The sequence below is a fragment of the Thalassophryne amazonica genome, chromosome 17 (assembly GCF_902500255.1).
Source record: "Thalassophryne amazonica chromosome 17, fThaAma1.1, whole genome shotgun sequence".
In the NCBI taxonomy this organism is placed as follows: Eukaryota; Metazoa; Chordata; class Actinopteri; order Batrachoidiformes; family Batrachoididae; genus Thalassophryne; species Thalassophryne amazonica.
The window spans coordinates 26,085,885-26,099,231 of NC_047119.1; the positions used below are offsets into that span (position 1 = coordinate 26,085,885).

The following is a 13,347-nucleotide window of genomic DNA, read 5'->3' on the forward strand; positions in this document are numbered from 1 at the left end:
AGCATTAAGTCTGGTTTCATTAATATTTCAACTTCAGCTGCAAACTGGTGGCATAAGCTTCCAGTATGTGTTCATGTAATTGTGCTTTGGACTATAAGTTGCAAACAGAGGAATTTAAAGTGAAACACGGTGCATTCAAAGAAAAGTCCTTTCTCAAAAAGCATCAGGTCAAGAGTGTGTGTGTGGGCATGTGTGCGTGTGTGTGTGTGTGTGTGTGTGTGTGTGTGTAGGGGTTATATTCAAAGTCTTGCTGAGGGTTCACAGACAAAATGTCATTGACGCAACTCACCCAGTGAGGCCACGGAGCAGAAGACAATGTGACCACTGAGTAAGTTCGGGGGGTGTTACACATCTACATATGTACAAAGGTCATCTGTTATTTTTTGTTTGTTTGTATCTTTAATTTTGTGGGTGCGGGGCACCTGAGTAACAAGCAACGTGGTGGTATTGATTTTTGCACAATTGCCATTATTCTTTCTAAGAATTGAATTAACAAATTGGCAACGCTGCCACTAGGTGGCAGCAGATTGACCCCATGACTGAGTGATCAGAAATCCATGATTTCTAAACTTCTAATTGACTCAGCCAGCTCGGTTGAGGCTGAGGACACTTGCGTATCAATGTACAGTGTCACTTCCTTACTACCCAAGTGATACAGCCAATCCTGTGACCAGGTCTGTGGGGACATGTTAGCAGGCTGGTGTCTACCTACAGATCTAGATGCAGACTACAGATCATACCAGGGCTGATCCATTTTAGGGTCAGTGTTTAGCTAAAGGAGACACACACACACACACACACACACACACACACACACACACACACACACACACACAGTTGGAACTGGGATTCCACCAACCCTTTGGTTGGGGAATGGCACACTCTCTGTCCAACCACATTCAAAAACAGAGCAGATTAAGTCTGGGAGCATAAGCTGTGATGTGAGTCATCATGTCCACAACACTATGTAACCTCCTGGGTTCTGGATGGCACCCAGGCAAACAACTGGTCCATCCCCATCTCCTGAACTTAGGCATGTATGTGCTGCAGCCAGGTGATAATGTGGGCATGGCCTCTGCCTTTTCCATTTCCTGGGGCCATCAACACTGAGTCACCTGTTGACCTTCATTTTCCTGCAATGGTATCAGCATCTTCAAACACCTCTGGCCAGGAACCTTCTGGTTGCTGGACAAGAAAAATAATAGATAGTGATGGTGAACATCTTTGGAGTTTTATACTCCCAGAAACTGGCATCATGGAATGTCAAAGATTATAACAGTGAAGATTGGGAAAATTGTCACCAACTTTAACCCAGTGCTTCCCATTTTTTTCTGTCACACATCAGGAGTCAAAATGACCGACCCATTGTGCTTTCTCCTAAAAATGACTACATTTTCTCAATAAACATTAACATTATTAGAAACGCTAGTAGGTGAACTATTGTGAATTCCCCTTTTCTACCATGTGTGTCAAACTCAAGAAGTTACTGCTTAACAAACAAACAAACAAACAAACAACTCAAGGCACAACCTGCAAAAAATGACACTGTTTACATACAAAAATCACAAGACTGCCTGCCGCAACACACTAATGGGGGGGTACTCAACAACAATGGCACTGCAACGCATTTTGCATCCCAAGCAGTTTCTCCCATCCAGTAAAAGGGCCATACGCCATTTTGGGAATCTCTGCTCTCACCAATAATAAACATCTAATTTGTTCAAACTGGGCTTAAGTGTGACAAACCATCTGACAAGTCACCCTCAGGGTCGTGGGTGAGTTTGCATGTGTGCACGGGGAGAGGGATGGGCTGCTGACACCGTCTACTATTGATTAGGGAGAAGAAAGAAAAGAGAGGGGAAAAAACAGGAGAGGAGAAAAATATTTAGGAGAGGTGATGGTCTAGTGGTTAAGTGTTGGCCTTGACACCAGAGGAACCTCGGTTCAAATCCCAGCCTGACCGGAAAATCACTGAGGGCCTTTAGCCAAGGTCCTTCATCCCCTAGTTTCTCCCAGTGTGTAGTGGGCGCCTTGTATGGCAGCACCCTGACATCGGAGTGAATGTGAGACATTATTATAAAGCGCTTTGAGCGTCTGATGCGCTATATAAATCCAGTCCATTTATTTCTTCTTCCACTTACCAACTTCTAAGACAACATATCATGACAAGACTGTGCTAGAAATAAAAGCGGTCACGTGCACATGCATTATCAATCATCAACAGGCACCGACTGGGGCGGGGTGACATTCCTACATCTAATTCCCTCTCTCCATTTCTGCTTGGACCAACACCACAAGTCCTATAATGAGGAAAAGAGAAGAGCAATTTTTTCTGCCATGCTTCCTGTTGTGTTCTTTCCCTCTGGTCTCTCTGCCAGCTCTCCCTCGATCACCAGCACTTTCAGCTCAACTTTAACATGATGCAGAGCGAGTCTTCCTAATGGCCATGTCCTCTGCGCTGCGCCATGCAATTGTCCAGCTGTGTTCAGGACTAAAACCACACCAAAAGGCACCAACTGTTAAAGTGTAGGTAACACATCTGTGCTTGGCAAAATACTGGCTCCAGCTTTTGTTTATTAAACGTCAATTACACTGCAGAGATAATTATATAATATTAATGAGAGTGATGAAGTGTATCTGAATATATGAGGAAAACAGCAAGAAAGAAGAGCAAAGCTAAATGAATCAAAGTAGTTCACAACACTGACACCTACCTCCTCATAAGAGGCTGATATAAGGAGTCCAAGATCCCTAGTGATAAATAAATCTTTATTGCTTTTTCCAATCTTTCCGCCCATCTCTCCCTCTCTTTTCCATCTCCATATGACTGAACCCCTCCCTGCCTCCCGGCGGCAGCAAAACAGCATCAGCGATTCAAACTAACCTCGTGAATACTCCCATATTTATCAAGAAAAGCCACCATAAAACCAATTTTGTTTCAACGCTCTGTCTGCGAAGGATTCACAAAACAAGTATTGGCCGTCTCGCGGCACACAAAGTGAAGCCTACCTGGTAAGAGGGAGAGGGTCCAGGTTTACAATCCACTAAAGGCAGACACAGGCTTGCCACAGATCCCCATTAGGGTGTCCTACTTCCTCTGTCAAACTGGTATGTGTCTGTGGACGGCTGGTGTGTGGTGATTCTGTCAGTGAGAGCCAGGCCAACTGAACTGTGCAGAGAAAGAGAGGCAGAGGGGAAGAGGGAGCGAGCAAGAGAGAGAGAGAGTGCAAATGCCCAAGAGGCTAAGAAGGTAGACTCCCGAGCTGCACAAACAAGTAAGAAAGAGAGCGGAGAAGGAGGAGGAGATGGAGATAATGAGGAGAGACAAACGAGCAGTGAGCGCTCAGAGAAAAGCATGTGCTTGTGTGTGTGTGTGTGTGTGTGTGTGGGTGTGTGTGTGTGTGTGTGTGTTGTGTGTGTGTGTGTGTGTGTGTGTGTGTGTGTGTGTGCGCCTGTTGTACCTGCCAACTGCTTCTTAATGTACTCAATTACTCCACAATGGTACATATTGCACATGTATGACACACAGAGGGGGCTGTCAGGGATAGCAAGGCCTTCAGTGCTGGCCTAGTTATTGTTACAATAAAAAAATGTATTTTCATAATTTGATATTTTTATTTACATTACATGCATTGTACAAAAATCTGACCAAACATGGATTTATTTAATATTCATTGATATTTATTTATAGTACTCTCTGCTGTCTTCAGGTGAAAAATCTTCCATGAGGCCTTCAGAATTTCAAGTGAATCCCTCTCCTGGTAAAACAAATGTTGATGATATTGTGGACTGTCATAGTGTTGAACCAATCAGGTTTTGAGTTTGCTACGCTGAGCATGCTTGTTGACACTCTTGTGGTCTACTAGTTAGTGTGCAGCTACATCAGCAGTGTGGACTGATCAGAGGGCCATCTAGCTAACATAATCCAAGCAAACACATAACATATACTTCAAGTTCAATTAGCAATTGAAAAAGTCTTTTTTGGCATTTAGACTTTAGATGTAATGTTTTGTTTTTTATTTTTATTTATTTATTTTTTTGGTCAAATTTTACTTAGCTCTGTTTTTAATCCACAATGGCTGATAGAGAAGAAAAAAAAATGGTGGTGGATTTACTAGGAAAGCTTTTTATTGTAACTGAGGTCCATGACCATGTCATTGAACGCTTTGTGAAGGTAGGAAAAAGGATGGACTTTTTCTGCAAGAAAAGTTTGAAAAGTTACTTTTTTACTTACTTTTTTAGTTGCTTTATACAGTTACTTTATGCAGTTACTTCATTAGCAGCTTTATGCAATTACTTTATTAGAATCTGCCAAAAACTTGTAACTAATAAGTAATGTAACTAATAAGATAACTAGTAATCTAACTTGGTTACACTTAAAATTGAGCAATCAGCAAAGTAACTAATTGGCAAAGTAACTAATAGTTACTTTTCTGAGATCTAAATCTTAAAAATAGCCAAGTTAGATTATGAATTACTTTATTAATTATATTCAGCAGGTGCTGACAAGTTGTCTGCAGCTGCTAATGAATGTGTGAAGTAACTGTAAAATATAACTGTATAAAGTAACTAAAGAAGTAACTTTTCAAAGTTACTTTGGCAACAGTGGCAATCTGCACTGGTCCCAATAAGTGTACATATATACTATATTTACTTGTGTATATCTTATATATCTTGGGTATATCTTTTGGCTGCACTCGCTTTTGCTTGGTGTCACCACAGAGGATCCGGCGTGGCCAGCATGTTGATTTGGCCAGACTTTCATCCCAGTTACCGTTCCTGACACAACTCCAGATGTACGTGGAAAATGGAGCATAGATGGCCTTGAACAAAAACATTCTGTTTTGGAGACAAGCACACAAGTGGCAACATGCTTACCAAAACTTGACATACCTGTGCAGTACTGTGCAAAAATTACTTTAAAGTAATGAAAAGCTGAAAATAGCTAAATTAATCGAGAAACATATACCCTTGCCTGTGGTACTGACGCCTGCGTGGACTTCTCATCATCTTTATATTATTATGTTGTTTGATTCCTGTTTTCTGTGTCTTCAGTTTAGTAAAACTTTAGTAAAACTTTGTAAAATCCTTGTAACTGTTAGAATATCCTAAGCAGTGGGTCACCCCTTTGAGTCTGGTCTGCTTGAGGTTTCTTCCTCAATATATCAGAGGAAGTTTTTCTTTATCACTGTCGCCTGTGTGTTTGCACTAAGGGTTGGTAAGGTTAGACCTTACATGTGTGAAGCGCTTTGAGGCAGCTTTTGTTGTAATTTGGCAAAAATAATAAAAAATAAATTAAATATATGACCATGTTATCTTGGGCAGCACGGTGGCTTAGTGGTTAGCACTGTTGCCTCACAGCGAGAAGGTCGTGGGTTCAATTCCTGTGGTCTTTCTATGTGGAGTTTCCATGTTCTCCCCGTGTTTGCGTGGGTGTCCTCCGGGTGCTCCGGTTTCCTCCCACATCCAAAGACATGCGGGTTAGGTGTATTGGAATCTTTAAAATTGTCCGTAGGTGTGTGTGTGGGTGTGTCTGTGTTTGTTTGTCTGTTTGTGGCCCTGTGACAGACTGGCGTCCTGTCCTGGGTGTACCCCGCCTCGCGCTCTATGACTGCTGGGATATGCTCCAGCCCCCCACGACCCTTAATTGGAATAAGCAGTAGAAGATGAATGAATGAATGAATGAACCATTTTATCTTTAAAAATATGGAATTTCATTTAGTTGGTCTTTTTAATTTGTACGAAAATGTGGTTGCATTAGTAGTGATTTTACAGTCATTGAATTATGGTGGATTTATTGACAGCTATCTTTGTTTCATAGTGTGGTAAACTGCATGCCTCTGGAGAAACCTCTTTTCCCCCCTTAAAAATGAGGTTTGTAACTCGAGCTGTAATTTTTAAATTTCAGTTGTTTTTTCATTCAAATTTGGTTTTCAGTTGATCCACTGATGAAGACAACAATGCCATAAAATTCCACACTCTACAATTCTACACAAATATCACCACCCTCAAACTCATCCAAATTTTCATACACTGTCAACTTTAAATCAGATTGAACAAAGATGCACAACAGAGTATCCCAGTAAGACGCCGCCAGACGTCTCCAGAAAGCCTTCACAACAACGGCACAAAAGACGCACATTACCTTAGACACAGGCATCTGGGTGCACAATCTGTGACTGGTTTGTGTGAGTGCTTGCGTTTACTGGTGTACATTCCTGAGTTCGCTTCTTCCACTGCACACACTGAAACAGCACATGTGCCATACAAACAGATACAGGTTGCTAATCCGCCGAGGCCACAGGAGCCTTTTCTTGCCCGTCCTCTGGTTCTGTCAGTTGCTTCTGCTGTCCACCTTGTTCTGCTTCTGCTCTGCAGTCCCAGCTTCTCCCCGGCTCACCAACAATGTCAGTGACAATGAGTGCAAGAGTGCAGGGGGAATGTGCAAGAGAGGAAGTGCAGACAGATTTAGGTAAGGAAGGAGAAAAGAAAAATGACAGATTGAGGGAAGGCGAGATGGTGCGAGTTTAAAAAAGAAAAGAAAAGTGATGTAGTAGAACAAAACCGGGCATGAGGATGGTTCTGAGAAGAGCAGCCTACACCCTGGGTACCACAGCACTGTCCTTCGCCCTCTTTCTCTCTCTTTCTTTGCTATTTTTAGAAGTTACTCTGTAGCAAATCGAAGCAATGAATCAAAACCTATCAAAGAGCAGGATGCTAAGGGCCACATCTCTCACACATAATAAGACAAATACACACACACATACACATGCACAACCATGTTCATTACAGCCATCAAGCCTATATCCATCCATCCATCCATCCATTTTCTTCCGCTTTATCCGGAGTCAGGTCGCGGGGGCAGCAGCTCAAGCAAAGCCGCCCAGACCTCCCGATCCACACACACCTCCTCCAGCTCCTCCGGGGGAACCCCAAGGCGTTCCCAAGCCAGCCGAGAGATGTAGTCCCTCCAGTGTGTCCTGGGTCTTCCCCGGGGCCTCCTCCCAGTGGGACGTGCCCGGAACACCTCTCCAGCGAGGTGTCCAGGGGCATCCGGAAAAGATGCCCGAGCCACCTCAACTGACTCCTTTCGACGTGGAGGAGCAGCGGCTCGACTCCGAGCTCCTCCCGAGTGACCGAGCTCCTCACCCTATCTCTAAGGGAGCGCCCAGCCACCCTGCGGAGGAAACTCATCTCGGCCGCTTGTACTCACGATCTCGTTCTTTCGGTCATGAGCCAAATCTCATGACCATAGGTGAGGATCGGAACGTAGATCGATCGGTAAATCGAGAGCTTTGCCCCCCTACTCAGCTCTCTCTTCACCACGACGGTCTGATACAGCGACCGCATCACTGCAGATGCTGCACGGATCCATCTATCGATCTCACGCTCCATCCGTCCCTCACTCGTGAGCAAGACCCCGAGATACTTAAACTCCTCCACTTGAGGCAAGGACACTCCACCGACCTGAAGAGGGCAAAGCACCTTTTTACGGTCGAGAACCATGGCCTCGGATTTGGAGGTGCTGATTTTCATCCCGGACGCTTCACACTCGGCTGCAAACCGCCCCAGTGCACGCTGAAGGTCCTGATTTGGCGAAGCCAACAGAACCACATTGTCCGCAAACAGCAGAGACGAGATTCTGTGGTTCCCAAACCAGACCCCCTCTACACCCTGGCTGCGCCTAGAAATTCTGTCCATAAAAATAATGAACAGAACCGGTGACAAAGGGCAGCCCTGGCAGAGGCCAATGTGTACTGGAAACAGGTTTGACTTACTACCGGCAATGCGAACCAAGCTCCTGCTGCGGTCGTACAGGGACCGGATAGCCCTTAGCAAAGGACCCCGGACCCCGTACTCCCGGAGCACTCCCCACAGGGTGCCCCGAGGGACACGGTCAAATGCCTTCTCCAGATCCACAAAACACATGTGGACTGGTTGGGCAAACTCCCATGAACCCTCGAGCACCCGATGGAGCGTGTAGAGCTGGTCCAGTGTGCCGCGACCAGTACGAAAACCACACTGCTCCTCCTGAATCCGAGGTTCGACCATCGGTCGAATTCTCCTCTCCAGTACTCTGGAATAGACCTTACCGGGGAGGCTGAGGAGTGTGATCTCCCTATAGTTGGAACATACCCTCCGGTCCCCCTTCTTAAACAGAGGGACCACCACCCCGGTCTGCCAATCCAGAGGCACTGTCCCCAATTGCCATGTGATGTTGCAGAGGCGTGTCAGCCGAGACAGCCCCACAACATCCAGAGACTTAAGGTACTCAGGACGGATTTCATCCACCCCAGGAGCCTTGCCACCGAGGAGCTTTCTAACCACCTCGGTGACTTCGGCCTGGGTAATGGATGAGTCCGCCTCCGAGTCCCCAGTCTCTGCTTCCTCTTCGGAAGACGTGACGATGGGATTGAGGAGATCCTCGAAGTACTCCTTCCACCGCCCGACAACATCCCCAGTCAGGGTCAACAGCTCCCCACCCACACCGTAAACAGTGCTGGTGGAGAGCTGCTTCCACCTCCTGAGGCGTCAGACGGTTTGCCAGAATCTCTTCAAGGCCGACCAATAGTCCTCCTCCATAGCCTCCGCGAACTCCGCCCAGACCCGAGTTTTTGCCTCTGCGACCGCACGGGCTGTGGCACGCTTGGCCTGTCGGTACCTGTCAGCTGCCTCTGGGGACCCACCTACCAACAAAGATAAGTAGGACTCCTTCTTCAGCTTGATGGCATCCCTTACTTCCGGTGTCCACCACCGGGTTCAGGGATTGCCGCCGCGACAGGCACCAGAAACCTTGCAACCACAGCTACGAGCAGCCGCATCAACAATGGAGGTGGAGAACATGGTCCACTCGGACTCCATGTCTCCAACCTCCCCCGGGATCTGGGAGAAGCTCTCCCGGAGGTGGGAGTTGAAGACCTCGCTGACAGAGGGTTCCGCCAGTCGTTCCCAGCAGACCCTCACGATACGTTTGGGCCTGCCGGGTCTTACCGGCTTCCTACCCTCCCAGCGGGTCCAACTCACCACCAGGTGGTGATCAGTCGACAGCTCTGCCCCTCTCTTCACTCGAGTATCCGAGACACGTGGCCGAAGGTCAGATGATACGACTACAAAGTCGATCATTGACCTCCAGCTCAGAGTGTCCTGGTGCCACGTGCACTTATGGACACCCTTGTGCTCGAACATGGTGTTCGTGATGGACAAACTGTGACTAGCAGACCCGAAGGCGTAGGGACACAACCCTCTCCTTCACCGGAGTGAACTCCAACACTTGGCGACTGAGCTGGGGAGCAATAAGCAATGCGACCCCAGCTCTCCGCCTGTCCCCGTGGGTGGCGCCAGAAAAATGAAGCGTCCAGCCCCTCTCCAGGAGTTGGGTACCAGAGCCCAAGCTGTGCGTGGAGGTGAGCCCGACTATCTCTAGTCGGTATCTCTCAACCTCCCGCACAAGCCTATATAATACCCAAAAAAATCAAGCACTGGAAGCTCCTTCATCAGGCATCACCACATCACATCATCTGCAAATATTTAACAGTTTTCAAATGGTTGTTTTAAATCTCGTCAGTGACACTGCACAGTGTTGCTTTAAGGTATTCTCACAGAAGCTTTTGACTTCACAGGTAATTCTTTCTTACTTCATTCCCGTCAACTGTCCGCAGAGTGTTTCTGTCATCGGTTCACTCATCAAGCATCCTGAGAAAACCTTCCAGTGTATGATGTTCTCTTTATGTGTTAAACTTGTTGAATGTTTGTCTTATGTCTCTGCCAGCCATTCCAATCGAGAACCAGAACCTTTGTTGAACTGGCAGAACCTTTGTTGAACTTAAGGAGTGATTGCAATGACAACCACTTTACAGGAGAACGAAGGTCCAAGTCCAACTACTGGTGTCTCAATGAAGGTCCCGGTGCTTCCAGTCTTACTCTATGGATGTCACACCTGGACATTAACCAATGGCATAAGCTGACAATTGTATGTCTTTGGTACAAAGTCTGTCCAGAGGATCCTTGGGTACCACTGGAATTACTTTTTGCCAACAGAATGGTTACTCAAGGAGATTCAGATGAAACTGTACTGCCCCACTTTCATTCTGAGCGAGTGTCAGCTACAACACTACAGCCATGTCATGAGCTAACCTGAACAAGCTCCAGCACACAGATGCCTCAGTGCTGAGGACTCCAAAAAATGGAAGAATCCAAGGAGACAGCCATGTATCACCTGGCTGCAAGAGGTAGGGCTACACCAGATCTGTGTCTGAATGGTAGACAACCAGGACCAAGTTCTATAGTGCAGTGGATCCAGTGTGTGTTCAGTGCATGCTTCCAGATCTGACCTGACCTTAGTACAGTGGATTTCAAATCCAAGATTTCCATTGTTTTCATGTCCACAAATATAAAAGGTATCGTGCACAACAATTAGATATGAATGGGGTTTCATGTTAAACATTCTCAAAAAGTTCTGCTCCTTTTCTCTGCCCTTGACCAAGGCAACAGCTCTGCATCTGGACTGTGGCTGCCCACTGCCATTCGTGGTTGGATTGTCTAACTGTAATTAGGATGGGTAAATGCAGAGAACAAATTTCATTTTATGTTTCCATGTATATACAGTGACAATAAAGGCCCTTCTTCCCTTTTCTTCTTCTTAATATGACTGCATGTAGAAATGTTCCTCCTGTTAACAGGGAACTTCAACAGTTTGTAACCTGGGCTCTATTTTTTGGATGTTTTTGAGTTCGTCTTTTCACTTGGTACAAAAACAATTTCAATAGATGCAGTACTGATTTACCCCACAATCTCATCTTGGGTAAGTGGTTGAAGATGAGTGTGTGTGTGTGTGTGTGTGTGTGTGTGTGTGTGTGTGTGTGTGTGTGTGTGTGTGTGTGTGTGTGTGTGTGTGTGTGTGTGTGTGTGTGTGTGTGTGTGTGTGTGTGTGTGTGTGTATTGATTTAGAATGCAAACACCATCACAGGTTAAATGGCTACGTAACTATGTTACAAATTCCCAAAATACACCGCTTCTTCTCACCACTGAATAGGCAAAAATGTCACTAGAAGTGTCTTGTAGCATGGAGAGGATCCCAGTGAAGGGAAAGATGCACATGTTTACATCACTAAACATAAAGAAACTTTTTTAAACGACTGGTTACACAGTTAGCTGCTTACCTTACCCTCCAGTACTTTCTGTACTACTGTTCTACACTGAGTCATTACAATTCGATGGCTCAGATGGCAACACTCAAAATAATTGGCAAATTATTAATAATTGCAAATTTGAACAAACCAATGAATGAAAAAATAACCCACACATATATAAGGACTACCATTTAAAATCAATACATTGTGTAGCTTACTCAACATGTTGGCATATTTTTACTGTTGTGTTGGAAGGTGTGTTGATTAAGAATGTAAAAATTTTAAAAATGTGTCCAAGAAAGTATTAATTCAAGCAAACTGGTAAATTATTTGAGCTCTAGAGCAGAGGTCTCAAACTGATTCCAGAAACTGATTCTTTGCAGCCAGCAACTCCACCAGGTGATTTCATTAACAGATTCCATCTGCTCAAAGTGATGTTAATCAGTGAAATCTCCTGGTGGAGTTGGTGGTTGCAAAGAAAACCTGCACCCTCTTTGCTCTTTCTGGAATCAGTTTAAGACCTCTGCATTAGAGCAAAAGTCCTCTTTTTTTTTACATACGTAATTAAAACAGAGATTGAATGGATTTCATGCTTCATTGTACATCCTCAGAAGTGTGATTGTAAGGTCTTATCTATATGAGCTCCTGTGTGGGTGTATAATTGCCATTACATAACGGTATTGAATTAAGGGCAGGCTAAAATAAAGCCAAACACCACTCCATCAAAGGGAAATCAATAATGTTTCAGAAGAGACAAGGGAATTAATCCTACACTACTGGCCACAATGAATAATATTGAGGGGCTGGATCTGACTCTGTGTGTGTGTGTGTGTGTGTGTGTGTGTGTGTGTGTGTGTGTGTGTGTGTGTGTGTGTGTGTGTGTGTGTGTGTGTGTGTGTGTGTGTGTGTGTGTGTGTGTGTGTGTGTGTGTGTGTGTGTGTGTGTGTGTGTGGAGAGAATGGGGAGAAAAGGAATGGGGAGAAAAGGAATAGGGAGAAAGACAGAGTAAAGGTGAGCAATTATACAGTATACAAGTGAACCCTGGTAACTCGCCTATGCGTAAGTTGCGATTCGATTTTACTCGCAGTCGATTTGTGGACCTCAAAAATTTAGACTACTGTATAATATACTGTATATATATTTTTTGTCAACGTCATTAACTTGTGTTTCAGATAACTCGCGCTCTGATTTTGTGGACTTGCGCGAGGTAACGGGGCTCACCTGTACTTACATTTGACGGCTGAAAAAAAAATCCCATCCAATCTTTGGTTGGTTGTTAATCAACCAGCAATATGTTTTAAATCATTACCAGTAAAACTGGCCGCTTTGGTTCATATTGATCAATAAGTTTGTCAAATGGCTAAAGAATAGTATTCCATCCTCCAGTTCTTGTTCTTCTGTCTCGACATATTCACTCTGAACACCCAAAGGTTGAGCAGTTTAGGGGTTCAGTATCTTGCTCAGGATCATTTCAGCACTTGGCTGCAACTTAGGGTTGAATCTAGGCTTGAACTCATCAAGCCATTGGTTAGTGGTTAACCTGGTCTATCAATGTGTACCTGCTCTGAAACTGAACCAGCTCCTTTTTTATGGATAAGTAAATGTCTGATGGGTATAAATCTCATTTTAAGCTTTTATTGACCAGACGTATGAGTAGGTAGTTCAGTGGATATAGAACTGGGGTCCCAATATATAGACCTGGGTTTGATTCCTGCTCAAATTACCTGTCTGTGTCCTTTGACAAGACAATTCTTCTGCATGCTTCCAGGCCACTCAGCTGTAAATGGGTTCTGGCCTTGGCTAGGGCCGTAGCCTGCACTGAACTGGCATCTTGTCCAGGGGAATCGTAAACTCTCATCTGCTTCACACTACAGCATCCGGAGATAAGTACCAGCACCAACAAGTCTCTGAGTTTATACAAGTGTTTCACTTCTTGTTCTGACCAGATCACTTCCAGGATTAAATTACAGGCTCTTCCCGTCATTAATAGGTCAAACTGAAATCAGTCTTGTCAGAATTTCGAATCTTTAAAAAACAGTTTGGGAAGCATAAACTACAACTGTACAGAGATACTTTCACTGTGGTGTTACTGCACATTTCAGATAGCATTCTATTATCTGCTCTATGTTACCCACTTCTAAGTCAGGATGTCACAGTTCGAAAAACCCCACATGCCAAAAATAGTCTGCCGTGAGCAGTGTGTGTATGTGCCTGTTGT

At 44.9% G+C, this 13,347-nt stretch overlaps 1 protein-coding gene across 7 annotated transcripts in view; it reads right to left on the bottom strand.

Moving 5' to 3' along the window:
- The window catches only part of rgs3a (regulator of G protein signaling 3a), a 288,184-nt gene that overhangs the window by 80,355 nt on the left and 194,482 nt on the right, over positions 1-13,347 (bottom strand). Inside the window, exon 1 of one of the 7 annotated variants that reach the window (XM_034192756.1) lies at positions 3,010-3,139. The exons of the other annotated variants lie outside the window; for them this stretch is intronic. The gene's annotated coding sequence lies outside the window, so the exon portion shown is untranslated. Of the gene's footprint in view, positions 1-3,009; positions 3,140-13,347 lie in introns of those variants that run through there. 7 annotated transcript variants of the gene reach the window in all.